Genomic DNA, 8095 nt, shown 5'->3' with positions numbered 1-8095 from the left:
AAAAATGTTATTCAGCCACAAAAATGTTTGCAAAGTTGGTAAGTAGGGGGAGAAGAGCAATATGAAACAGAAAGAGAATCCGAGGGAGAGCCTCTTTGAAATGCTTTTCTTATAAAGATATTGGCTACTGTAGTCTTTGGGCCAGTAGCATCAAGAATTTACTGGAGATAGTTGTTCTTTCCACACAAAACTGTCTTTCAGAAACCAGAGAAGTGTCTCCCTGCAGGGGACATCCAAGGTGGGTTCAGAGGGTGCATCGCTTCTAGGTGTAACTACAGGGCTTTTCCATAAAGGAGGTAGGGAGGATGGACCTTCATTCACATGCTTGGCTAAGGCAGGATTAATCTAAAGCTGGATTCTGCCACCATAAAATTCTGGCAGATGCTTGGATCCAAGGACTTTTCCCTGTGTAGGGGGCTTGGGCTTGAAGGAGTTTGAAAAGCATTAGCTTTTGCTCTTGGCAATGTTGAGTAGGATGCATCCTGCCTTCTTGACTGCGCTCTCTGGGCTTGCAGAGTGGTAGCTGATGTGCTGGCAGTGAGGTTGTGCTGCCCTGCCTAGGGCTGAGGTTTGGCTTTCCAACTCCAGGTCAGCTCCCATTTCTCTTGCCTGTCCTGCTTCCTCAGCTATGAGCTGATAAATTGAGTTTCACATGGAGAGCGTGGAGGCTGAGATGCAGCAGAGAGATGTGAGATGTAACCTGACAGGTCAGTGCCTTTCAGAGGGTTATAAATGCTTCCTTGAGCCAACAGGTATTTCCAGGTTTGGCATCCAGGTGTTCTGCTGAATCACTTCTTGCCAGAGGTGGGTTTTAGGGACCAGGCTGCTTTGTGCCCTCTTTTGTGTTGTTCACTACCATGTACCTTGTTCTCTACAGTGCTCTTGCCCAGAATGCCAATGTTTTGGAGCAGCACCATCAGCCTCGTTCCACGGATACTCAGCCTGCAATGAATGCATTGATTCATAGCTTATTTTTAAAGCCAGAAGGAATTGCTATGCTCATTTGCTCTGACCTCGAGCATGCAAGTGGGCACGGGAGTATTTATAGCTCTGTTTACAGCATTCTGCTCTGTATACAAGCCAATAAGGCCAAGTAAAGAGCAGGGTCCCTGCCCCAGTGTAGGTCTGACAGCCACTACAAGCTCAACTGCTTTATTAAGGTATTGCCCTCAGTAAATGGCAGGGCAGACTAGCCCTGCCGATTCCAGAGTGCATGGGCAGAGAGTCGCCCGCACACAGGACTTGCTGCACATACATCTGTGGCCTGTTTGCAGCAGAAGCAGAAATAAGCTCCAGGTGCAAGGACAGAGATCTGGGAAATCCTGGGTCTGTGCTTTAGTGTTTCTTAGTCTCCATGCTGAGCCTGTCTTGCATCTTCTCTTGGGGGACCATCTCTCCTATGTTCTAACCATATTGAAGCAGCCCAAAAGATGCATAAGGTCACTGGATAAGATGGTTGAAATGAGCCTAGGGAACAATAAATAACTTGTAGGGAGGTGCTGGAGAAGAGCAGGACAGAGCCACCACCAACTGCAGCTGCTACAGCTCTCCCCATATAATATTTCTCGATATGTGTTCCCTGCTTTGTATTTGGAGTCGCAAGCTAAGACACAGCGTGCCACAGAGTGCAGTGGTGCTGCATCTCAGATGTGGTGCTTGAACTGACGTGCCCAACGCTCAAACACTCCAAGAATCCATGGGACTGAAATCATTAAAACTGAAGCAATGCGAATATACCCCACTTCCCATGTTCTGTCTTCACGTCTCACAGCACACAGCCAGTGTCCAGGCTACTTGTCTTTCTCCTGTGCTTAATTCTGTTGCCTTAGCTCTTGACGTGTGGTGAGTGTCCAACCAGAAACCTGAGCATTAACTAGATAGATTAGCTAGTTTTTTTTTCCTGTTGGATGTTAGATTTCTGCAGGTTAGTCCACTGCAACTGCTTTTGGACTGCCAGTGCAACGTAAGAAGCCCTTGTCATTCCCTTTCCAGTAAAATGGCAATTACAATATTTCTTAGAATAAGATTTTCATAGCTAAATTTTGTTAGTGTTCTGACTGACACGTGTCCCTTCAGGTTCAAATCCCCCTGAGAGCCTGCCTTTTTCACCAGACTGTATTTGTGAGTGAACATTTAACCGACTGTAACATTGTACATCCCTCAGATGAAATCCCTAAGAGGGAAATTACCTTTTTTACATGCAGAAATGGTAAAATCAGTTGGAGCTAATGCTTTGATAGTTAAGAGAATCAGTTACTAATATTTCTGCATGGAGGCAGCACAGCCACCAAGGCCCTTCGACTGTGAATCTCATAATCTTGCTCTTGGGCAAAGTATATACAGTCATCTCTAATCTGTTCCATCTCTCCACAAGCAGCTCACCCAGCAGTGTGAACAAATTGCCTGGAAATGTCGTCATCAGGCTTCATCTGGCACTATCTCCCCTTCTGTCTGGGTCATTGATTTCTTCATCTCCTCTGCCTTAAAACTCACATCATACATTAATTTGCGGCTCTCCAGTACTGAAGCAGCTGCACTGTGCCTTCCCTGCTCAACACCAGCAGCTTTCAGCCTCTGAAGTGTCCTTTACTGCTGCTCATACGAAGACCTCCTGAATGTGTCTCAAGTGGCCTCTCTGCCTGCTACATAACAGCATGTGCTCTGCCAGCTTTTGTTTCATCACAAGAGAGCTTAGAGCTGTTCTGCTTTTGGAAATTGGGTAAGATTCGGTCTCCTTCCTACAATGACTCAGTGTGCTGGAGAAATGACTCCTGCCTTGTACGAGCAGCTACCATGGAGCTCTCAGAGCTGTGCCAGCCTCCGCTAGCTACCAGCTCCCCTCCGGAGACCCCCTTCGCCAGCAAGGAGCTGGGGCTGCTCCACACTCTGGTCTTATGATTGCTAAATAGAGAGTCCATTGATAAATAAAATAAATGCATGATGGGCGCAAGAACCAACAGTTGTTGCAGCATCGTCTTAGCTAACACAGCCTTTTCCTCTGTTCTTTTGCCCACGTCCCTGTGGCCTTTCAACACCATCCTTTGCATTTTGAGTAGATACCTCTGCGTACCAAATTCATACTCAGTTCTCATTGCAAGAGTGTCCAGGATCGGGCCTTCAACATGCAATTCAGCCCAGAAAAATTATTCTGCAATAGAAAAAAATCTTGTCTGGCTACTCACTGATGCTGTGGTTGCTCTCTGCTTGCGCTGGTCAGAGTTTATTCCCAGTCCTGGTCTGCTGCCATCATTTAATAGCCAGGTACTACTCAGATCCTGTATCAGACCTGTTTGCTGAGCTGAAGCCAGCTCAAGCAGCTGAGCCACAAACTTTTGCCTACTGTAGGTTTGTACAGCTATTCCCAAGGATCTAATCTGGCCAGCAGAAACTTACTTTCCTTGAGTTTTATTAGGAGTAATGAAGTCCTACTTTTCCTCAACATTTGTAAACTGAGTGCATCTGACATGGAAATAAGTGCAAGATGGTGAGGCCTCAAATGCGAAGCTCTTACTCCCAAATTAATGGTGATCTTAACAGGAATAATTCCATTCAAAGGAAGTGTCAGATAAAATGAGTTTATTTCCTTAGGGAAGTGTGTTCTTTTATAAAGCTCTGCTGATCCTTGTCTTTCTAGAAATCAAATTGGCAGTCTCTTTGTTTCACAGCCAAATTCCTCATCCCAGGCCTGGAATATGTACGGAAAAATATTTCCAGAGAATCCCCTGTTATAAATATCCTGGAGGGGGGAAGTATTCTATGTATCCTTCCTAAAACAAAGAGCGGCAGGCTGCAAAAGGGTATGGAGAAAGTGCTGATCTCTTGTACTAGGGGAGGAAAAAAAATCTTGATCTTGAGGCTTATGTTCACAGGGTGTGCTCAGGGTAAGTCACATGAAAGGCAAATTGAGATAAGAGCAAAGACTCCTGAAAGAAAACTGCTTATTTTAACCTCCGTATCCCTGCTTACAGGGTCTTTGCTGTAGAAATAAAAGCGCGGTGCTTCCCTGTAATGTCTCCTTCTTAAAAGGTGCAGCACCACCAGCTCCCCTGAGCTTTCTGTCTATGCCCTCACTGTGTGTTTTCTATGTATAAAGCCTCTTGTTTTTTTTTCCTTTGTGACCTGTTTATAGAGGGTGCTGAGTGGTCAGCCTGTCCCAGCCTTCTTTGCAGCTGTTACAGCCACACCATATCCCGTCTTTAGCCACACTGGCTCTTAAGTGGTAACATGTGAACTTTTATCGGGTTTATGTAGTTGCATGTGAGCATCACTAGATGTCCTCTACTGCTAAGTAGCGTTACCACAGCCCGTGCCAAGCACCACACAGAAATTCAGTGAAATGAATCTCAGCTGTTTAAGCTGTCTTTTTTTATAGCTTCATTGTTCCTAGTCCATAGATGCACAGCAATATTCCTCGTCCATAGCCTCAAGGAGTGATCTGCTACCTCTGACTGACTGGACTTACAGTGACAGCAAAGCTATTGTGTTGGTTTCATGCAGATTTGGAGCCATCTGGCACATCATAGGAGCACCTCAACTTTTTCCTTTGCCTCTCATTTGAGACTAAGCCATCAGGCAGGGCTCAGGCTTTGGTCTCCTTGTGCTCTTCTCCAAATTCAACACCAAAGGCCAGGTGCGTGGGTCTCCACTCTAGCAAGATCTGATCCACTGCAGGATGGTGCGTGCATGTCTGCAGGGGGCAGTTAGGTACAGCTCCCTGCTCCAGCACAACCCAGCTGCCCTCCAGGCAGCGATGCCAGCAGTGCCTTGGGTTAGCTCATGGGAGGGCCACCGCATGCCCTCAGACCCCATGTCCACCCTCTGCCTTCTCTGCAGTGACCTCTTATCCCCAGCTACGTGGCACCAGCAGGAACTTCTACAGACAAAAATCTTACCCGTTGCACTGTTCCTGCAGAGAAAATATTGCTTTTTTGTGCAAACAGTCCCTGCCTTGCTGCCATGCTGTGCAAGCCCCTGAGCTTGCAGCCATCCACTGCAGACCTCAGCTCGCGTGCAGTGTGCCAGGGGGGGGCAAGGAAAGCGACCCCAGCCAGCCTGAAAGGCAGCTGCCAGCAAAATAAGCCAAGAGGCCGCGTGTGGCTCACACTGCGTTAACCCACTCAGCTTTACTATGGGACAATAAACAGAGACATTCATCTAGCCCTAATAGTGAAATATTATGCTATATAAATAACGCGTCCTCTTATTTAGAGGCAGTTCGCCTGAAGTATAGTCTGACCTGAGCAGTTCAGAGACTGTACGGTCATTTTAATCTATTAAGTGAAGCTGCAACAGACTGGAAATGTCGTGTGCTTAAAGCTGTATGGGGGGAAATGTTGGCTGAAATCTTAAGGCACTTTTTTTCTTTTAGCTTTGTATTAAGTTCCACAGTTTGAAGTGTTGTCCATCCTCCACTTGCATCCCCCCGGGGAGGGCTGGTAAAGAGGGGGCTCTTCATGACACTGCCTCTGCTGTCAAACTGAACGTGAAGTTTTGTTTGAGGGCTCCTTGGGGTGACTCAGCAGGATACAAAAATGCACTTAAATAGGAGTTGTATTGTGTAAGCGCTCAACCACAGCAGCAATTCCCCCTTAGCAATGTTGTTAACTAACACACACTACAAGAAATTTAATGCTGCTCCAGATACTGGCTGGAATTTAAAGAGGAGTTTTTGGCTTTCCTCCCTACGTAATTTTAGTATTTCTTATGGGCAGGAAGGCTACTGAGAACTGAGGAATACCCTGGAGACCTGACGTGCAGGAGCCAGGCCACAGGCTTTTCCTCTAAAATGTTACTGGCTTTGGTATGAAACACATCAGAGATTTTCACGTTTGGGTGTCTGAATATTGGGCTTGGTTTGGAAATACAGCTACCTCCACAGAAGCAGAAATGTGCCTGCTCTGAAGGGTGATCTGCTTAAGATGCCCAAGTACAAAGCTGGATGCTCAGATTTAAAGATCTAAACCTGAAACCGTTGGCCTACCAGTCCCAGGATTGCTGTATCCCCAGCATTTAGTGACAACATTTCCACACCTTCGATGGTGTATAAATGACTGTCATGGTTTAACCTCAGCCGGCAACTGAGCACCATACAGCTGCTCACTCACTCTCCCCCCGCCCGTGGTGGGATGGGGGAGAGAATTGGAAGAGTAAAAGTGAGAAAACTCGTGCGTTGAGATAAGAACAGTTTAATAATTGAAATAAAATAAAATAGTAATAATAATAACAATAATAAAAGAATATACAAAGCAAGTGATGCACAATGCAATTGCTCACCACCCGCCAACCGATGCCCAGCCAGTCCCCGAGCAGCGGCCCCCCCGGCAGCTTTCCCCCAGTTTCTGTACTGAGCATGACATCACGTGGTATGGAATGTCCCTTTGGCCAGTTTGGGTCAGCTGTCCTGGCTGTGCCCCCTCCCGGCTTCTTGTGCACCTCCAGCCTTCTCTGTCGGTAGAGCATGGGAAGCTGAAAAGTCCTTGACTAGGGTAAGCACTGCTTAGCAACAACTAAAACATCGCTGTGTTATCAACATTATCCTCATGCTAAATCCAACGCACAGCACTGTACCAGCTACTACGAAGAAAATTAACTCTATCCCAGCCGAAACCAGGACAACGACCTGCTGTGTTTTGGGACTCACTAATGGGTACTGCTCACCAGCAGCTTTGCCAGTGCTGCCCTGGCTCATGGCAAGATGTGCTGATAGCAAAAAAAACAGATTCCTCGTAGCCAGCCACCTCCACTGCTGCGCTGCACACATGGCTGCTGACAAAGTCTGCCCTCGGGAAACTGAGACTGTTTTGTCCCAGAAGGAAAATTTGCAGCCAACAGAGAAGCTGAGTTTTGCACCAAATTCACGTACAAACCTGTGACTCCTGTTGACAAAGATGTGTCTTAGAAACCCAGCTGTTGATTCACGTGAACAAAATGCTTCAGTCCCACGGTTCGGTCAGGAAAGCCTGCAGGGATTCCCCTGGACATGTCTCCTGTGTCTTGAGACAGGGTGAGATTAGTGAAGAATTTGCAGGGTGAGCCAGCACAGGCACTGTGGCCGCTTGCTGTGGGTCTGTTCCCTCTCACCTCCTCCATGCCACTGGACCAATGTAGATTTTGAGGCAGAAGCTCGTGTATCTTGTTTGTAAAATGGCAGCGTGCTCCTCTCTGCCTCTTACTTATGTGGGAAAGACAGTGTGGAGGCTTTCTCTTGTTTCATGCAGGCCACAGCGCAGTGCCAGACTGCCTCGGGTAGAGGTTTTCAGGGAGTCCTGGGGTGTACGTAATGCTAGTTTGGCACAGGAGGGGAGCTAGGGCTGTTCACTTGTCTGTAAGAACCAATTCGAGTCACATACATCTGCTTTGCAAACCTGCATGGAGGTGCACCCTGACCCAGCAAGGTATGTTAGCAGGTGCCTAAATGCAGCTCCCTGAGATGCTCTGGGTGTTTGGCACATGCCTCAGCACCCTGCAGGATTGTGCCCAAGATGCTCCCGTTGTAGGACACGGGGCAGAGCCAGACTGACCAGTCCTTACTCACATGGATTATTGTCACGTAGCTATCGTCTGCATGCTCTGAGGGCAGCGTGTGTAAATAAACAAGTGCACACGCGGAGGCACGACTTTTGCTCCTGCCGGGAGGGGGAAGGTGTGAGGTGGCAAGGGACTCTGCAGGTGAGGTGTGAAGCGCTGCTTTGGTTCTGTCTCTCATTGCCAAGGGCACAAAGGAGAGGTACGAAAAGTAACTACTGCCCATGTGTTCCCTGAAGTCCCATCTAGGATGAACCCTGGTGTATTAAACACAAATTCTGTTATTGTGATAAAAGTTGATAAGGCTTCCTCGTATTTAGTACGAATATATGTGTGTATGTGGACATAGTAGCTGGTTCTTAATGGCATAGCGCCCGTCGTGTTCGTGTGGCATGAACTCCGCCGGTATAATCCCGTGCCCTCCGCTTGCTGCCCTGTCCATCAAGCAGCGCCCGCACAGACGCGGTTGTTTACTCTCCTCCTCCTCTGCTGGCGGCTGCACCGACCCCCGCGGCCCGGAGGGTCGGTCCGCTCCCTTTCAGCCACCACCCCCCCGGGGCCGGGGTGCCGG

This window comes from Pygoscelis adeliae, unplaced genomic scaffold (assembly GCF_000699105.1).
Source record: "Pygoscelis adeliae isolate BGI_AS28 unplaced genomic scaffold, ASM69910v1 Scaffold227, whole genome shotgun sequence".
Taxonomy (NCBI): Eukaryota; Metazoa; Chordata; class Aves; order Sphenisciformes; family Spheniscidae; genus Pygoscelis; species Pygoscelis adeliae.
This window is presented reverse-complemented; position numbering follows the sequence as displayed.